General features: G+C 44.8%; 1 non-coding gene across 1 annotated transcript; it reads right to left on the bottom strand.

Annotated features, from left to right (window-relative positions):
* Nucleotides 1–4854: 4854 nt before the first annotated feature.
* On the bottom strand, nucleotides 4855–4961 carry LOC145561062 (small nucleolar RNA R71). Its single transcript, XR_014093645.1, has one exon. It is a non-coding gene; the product is annotated as a small nucleolar RNA R71 (small nucleolar RNA).
* Between the last annotated feature and the right edge of the window lie 584 nt (nucleotides 4962–5545).

The raw sequence follows: 5545 nt of genomic DNA, 5'->3' as shown, positions 1-5545 counted from the left end.
ATTTCGATTTTGATTTTTTTTTCTATTTCTGGGTTTTTTTTTCGATTTCGATTGTTTTTTTTTCGATTTTGATTTTGTTTTTCGATTTCTGGGTTAATTTTCGGTTACAATAATCGATTTTGGGTTAATGCATGCGTTTTTGGGTTTGTTCTGGGTTTGTTGATTTAGATCCGTTAAAGATGCAAGATTTGTTCTGGGTTTGTTATTCTGGGTTTGTTCTGGGATTTTCTTTTTTATTTTTCGATTTAAATTCGAAATTTTTTTATTTCTGAGTTTTTTTTTTCCAGATTTTCGATTTTGGTTTTTAATTTCTGGGTTCAATTTTGGTTTTTAAATGATGTTCTGGGTTTTTTTTTTCTTATCAACTGATTTTCTTTTTTATTTTTCGATTTTTTTTATTTTATTCGATTTAAATTTGAAATTCTTTAATTTTTTCTGGGTTTAATTTTTTTGGAAGCTTAATTATATTAATCGTTTTTTTTTTTTGCTTTAATTGGTCCAGGTATCTTGAGTTAGATCTTAAAGGGAAGAATCAAGATGCAAGAATATTGAGTTTATTTTTTTTATTTATATTGTAATTTTTTTTTATATGTTGTAATTGAACTACTACTGTATTGATCTATATTGTAAAATTGTTTTGATTATATATTGTAAATTTTTTATTATGTTGATTGAAATTCGATCTATATTTTGATGTTCTAAATAATTTAATTCGATTTTTAATTGTTTGATGTTCTAAAATAAAAAAAAAATTATAATATTTGGCACTTTTGGCACCGGTTAACCGGTGCCAAAAACAATTCCACATTTTTTTAAACCCATTTTTGGCACCGGTTTGAACCGGTGCCTTTTTAAACCCCTTTTTGGCACCCCTCACAATGGCACCGATTCAAACCGGTGCCTTAGGCCGGGTTTGAACCGGTGCCAAATTCATTTTTTCACGTAGTGCTAGTGTTGTCAAACCACCTGTCACTGCTCAGAGTTTCGAGTTGAAGCCCCAATTCATACAGTTCATCTCCAATTATTCTTTTACGGGCTTACCGAAAGATTGCCCTATGACTCATATTGATCGTTTCTTGGAGAAGTGTGACACCATGAAGCTCAATGGTGTCTTTGATGATGCTATTAGACTACGTGATTTGGGTATTTTATACCCTGCCAAGTGGCCCAATCAGAGCACGACACGTGTCACTGGAAGGGGCACTTAGTTGGACCTTCCAGATGGTGACACATGTCGAGCAGATATTGCCCCTGGGAATGGCGGCTTTCAAGGCCCAAATCCCAAGGGGCCCTTAAAAAACGGCGTGCTCTAATCCCTAGGTCACCAGATCCTAGGGAGGGCACACTTTCCAAAAGGACCCTATAAATAGGGACATTCTTACATTTATGACAGGATAGAGGATATACACGCAATACGGGACAACACGTCACTTATTACAGAGCTGTCGTTTTCAAGGAACATACAGCACTTTACCTGAGCTTGGAATCCGAGCAGATAACTTTATTTCCGCACGTTTTATTACCGAACGCTTACTAACTTAATGTTCGGAGGCGGACCACTGACCATCCGGCGGTCCGTTTGCTTTGCAGGTACAGGCGTCCTTCGTTGAATCCAGTCTCAGTGTTGTAACTCTCCCAAGGGACAAAAACCCCCGAAACATTTGGCGCCGTCTGTGGGGAGAGTACCTCTGAAATGGCTTCACAAGTACCTGTACCGAACCCAGAGGCCAATCGGCCTCCAGAAGACGTAGTGGTCCAAACGGATCATAACTCAGAAGACCGCAGCATCTCCTTGGCCATCTGGATGACGGTCGGCCTTTGTGGGGGGGCTGCAAAATTATGAGTTAGTCAAGTTCCAAGAAGCCAAATTAAGCGTTGAAGTTTAATAAAGATGTGGTCCTTACCGTCCGGCTGGGCCTCCTCCTCCTTCTCCTTCCCCTGACGTCTCTTCTCTCCTGCTGAGCCGACAGTAGTGTTGGGTTGCTTAAAGCCACCCTTTGATGCCTGAGTGGAATCCGGTTTGCTGACCTCCCTGTCAGCTTCGAGATTAGAACCATCCCCTCTTTTGGGCTTGTGAGCGATGTGTTTCCGGTTCTTATCGGATGCACTCACATCACCCGCCCCTGTTTTTTGAATTTTGGGTTGGGGTTGTTTGGAGGGAGAAGGCTTGGTAGAAACGCTCTACATGAGTTAAAGGAAAAGCGTCAGAAAAGCAGGCGGGCAAAATGTAACCTCTATTGAAAAAATATACCAAGTGTCATGAAATTACTACCTTGGGGTACCGGTTGTCTTTTGCTCGTCACTTGCCCTGTCGAGGACGTTGGTACGGTACTTAGCTGCAGAGACAGCAGCCGGCTTCTTCGTTGCCGAGAGCTTTTCCATTGCTTTGTCTGCACCAAAAAGAGGAAGTTAGGCTTTATAAGCATACACTGAAAACAATTTTAAGTTTACTTAAAGACAGACGGCCGACTACCTCTCGGCATCTCAGAACTTAGACCACAAGCAGCCAAGAACACCCCATCTTCTAGCCACTTGTAAAGGGGAATGTAGCTCTGGGGGACGACTATTTTCTCCCCATGCTCGTTTGTCCGAACGGACACTGTAAACAGCCCCTGGTCAAAAATTTCCTCCTGGGCCCGCCTAGGGAGAGGAGGCAAGGCACTCTTGCCAGCCAGGAGGGGCGAATCCTTGTTCCATCGATTGTACTTTTGGTTCAGTCGACCTTCAGGGGAATGGACAATGTAGAACTTAGTTCTTCAGTCCTTCCATTTGTTCTCTTTGTCGACTGCCATCATGTACCCCTTGCAGGTGGTCAAGGTGTACCAGCCTTCGCCGCCCTTGGCAGGCACTCGGCTGAGATAGTGCATGTGGGCGAATGCCTCAAAGCTGGGATCCACCTCCAGCATTTCACATGCGGCAACGTACCCGATTATATTTATCCATGAATTCGGGACGAGTTGCCAGATACCCAGTTGGTATCTATCCAGTATCCTCTCCACGGCCGGATGGAGAGGGAAGCGTAAGCCAGCCTGAAGGACCGCCTCGTAACAGCCGAAGGCTTTGTCCTTATAGTTGGCCAGGGAGGGCCAGGTTATAGTATCCTCCTTGTTGGGGACGGCCAAGGAGAAGCCATGCCCCATTACAACCTTGCGCCTGTAATTGGCAAGGCCGGATGTCATGGAGGCCCGCTTGCTCTGCGGGACATGGTGAAAATAGGGGGCGCGCTCCAAGCGCCTGGAAGCACTCGGCTCCGCCCAGCCTTCCCCCTTTTCTACTGACAAGGACTCCCTTGCAATGTCTATTTTTGCTCGGACCTCCTCTGACTCAACAGAGGCGCTGTCAGAAGATGACGAGGCCGAATCGTCATCAAAGCTTTCCCCAGAGCTAAGGGACTGCCGACTAGGGCCAGCAGGGTCCTCCCCTAGACTCTCCTCAGGCGCGTGTCCTGAAGACTCGGTCTGGTACTGACTGTCGGCCTCCCTCATTATAGTATCACTGGGGGTGCCGCTTGAAGAAGAGGGAGAATAATAAGTTGGAGTTGGGGCAAGGTCAGAAGAGGGATTTGGGGGTTGCTCTGAAAACTCACTAGCTGGCACCCTAATGGAGCCATCTGAATTTGGAGTCTCACTGTCCGAATGGTAAAAGGTATCATCCGGCCTATATCTCCTCGTTGTCTGCTTTGTTCGAGCCATCGTGTCCTGCAGATGCACAGACACTGTCGGATTTGGAGTTGTACTTAAAGGAAAGTTCTCGAACGAGCATTCGGCACTCCTAGTTCTAGATTCAGCCGTCCCCGGTGACCGGCTGATCGCTAACCTAGGTCGTGCCGTGTACGTTTGGGAAACCATTTGAATAAACGAAAAACACAAGAAAAAATAAAAGAAAAGAGCATGCGGTTACCTTAGAAGAAGGTATTTGAGACGCCTGGTTGGCTGAGCAGTCGGTAGGAAAGGCCGAGTGTCGGATGCTTGACAAAAGTTAGGGTCTTTAAGAGTCTTTGAGAGTCAAAAGTCCAGAGATTCTCCAAGATTCGCAAAGGTGTGAAAACAAAAATGAAGTCAAACCTTCCTATTTATAGAAATGGGAAACCCTAATTTTTCCCCCCAAAATGCAATTTGAAAATTCAGCCAGTCAGAGGAAGACACCTGTCATAGGTGCCACGTGCAATACACGTGACCCCTGTGAGGGGAAAATAATTTGGGTATTTTATACCCTGCCAAGTGGCCCAATCAGAGCATGACACGTGTCACTGGAAGGGGCACTTAGTTGGACCTTCCAGATGGTGACACATGTCGAGCAGATATTGCCCCCTGGGAATGGCGGCTTTCAAGGCCCAAATCCCAAGGGGCCCTTAAAAAACGGCGTGCCCTAATCCCTAGGTCACCAGATCCTTGGGAGGGCACACTTTCCAAAAGGACCCTATAAATAGGGACATTCTTACATTTATGACAGGACAGAGGATATACACGCAATACGGGACAACACGTCACTTATTACAGAGCTGTCATTTTCAAGGAACATACAACACTTTACTCGAGCTTGGAATCCGAGCAGATAACTTTATTTCCGCACGTTTTATTACCGAACTCTTACTAACTTAATCTTTGGAGGCGGACCACCGACCATCCGGCGGTCCGTTTGCTTTGCAGGTATAGGCGTCCTTCGTTGAATCCAGTCTCAGTGTTGTAACTCTCCCAAGGGACAAAAACCCCCGAAACACTACGCCTCTTCCCTTTTTCACTACGGGATAGAGCGAGGGAGTGGTTACGAGATAAAGGTATTGGTTCTTTTGATACGTGGAACAAGCTTGCCAAGGCCTTTCTAGTCAAATTCTTGGGGCAAGAGAAAACCGCAAAATTAAGGAACGAGCTATCTACTTTCCATCAATCCAATGACGAATCCCTATATGAGGCATGGAGAAGATTTAAGCGATTGCAAAGGCAACGCCCTTACCATGGTATTCCAGAGTAGATGTTGATCCAAACGTTCTATAATGATTTGACCCATGAGTTTCGCATATACATTGACGCTGCGTCCGGAGGTTCTATCATGACGAAGAACCCAACTGATGCGAAGGATTTGATTGAGAAGATGGCGGCTAATGATAATTACCATCCAAGGGGACGAAATGCTATCAACATAGGTAATAAACATGATGTTAATGCTCTAACAATGTTGACTAGTTCTGTGCAGGCACTAACTCATAAAGTCAATCAACTCCAAGTCGAGTCCCCTCGACCCTCGATGGAAACTTGTCAGATGTGTGGATTGCAAGGCCATACTGCAAGGGAGTGTCAACCCAATTATGATGGAATGACGATTGAGCAAGCTAATGCTTTTTATACCACGACCTCCACAAGGCCATTTGATGAAGGGTGGAGAAATCATCAAGGACTCTCATATATGAACAATCAGGCTCAAGTGAATCCTCAACCACCACCTGCTTTTCAAGCAAGGGCACATTTCAATCATCAATCCACACAACCACCACTACCCCAAACCTCAACATTTGATCTTTAATCAAGTATGAAGGCTTTTACTACCT

This window comes from Chenopodium album, chromosome 9 (assembly GCF_948465745.1).
Source record: "Chenopodium album chromosome 9, dcCheAlbu1.1, whole genome shotgun sequence".
Classification (NCBI taxonomy): domain Eukaryota; kingdom Viridiplantae; phylum Streptophyta; class Magnoliopsida; order Caryophyllales; family Amaranthaceae; genus Chenopodium; species Chenopodium album.
Note: the sequence above shows the minus strand (reverse complement) of the source record. Positions and strands in the feature narration are given on the sequence as shown.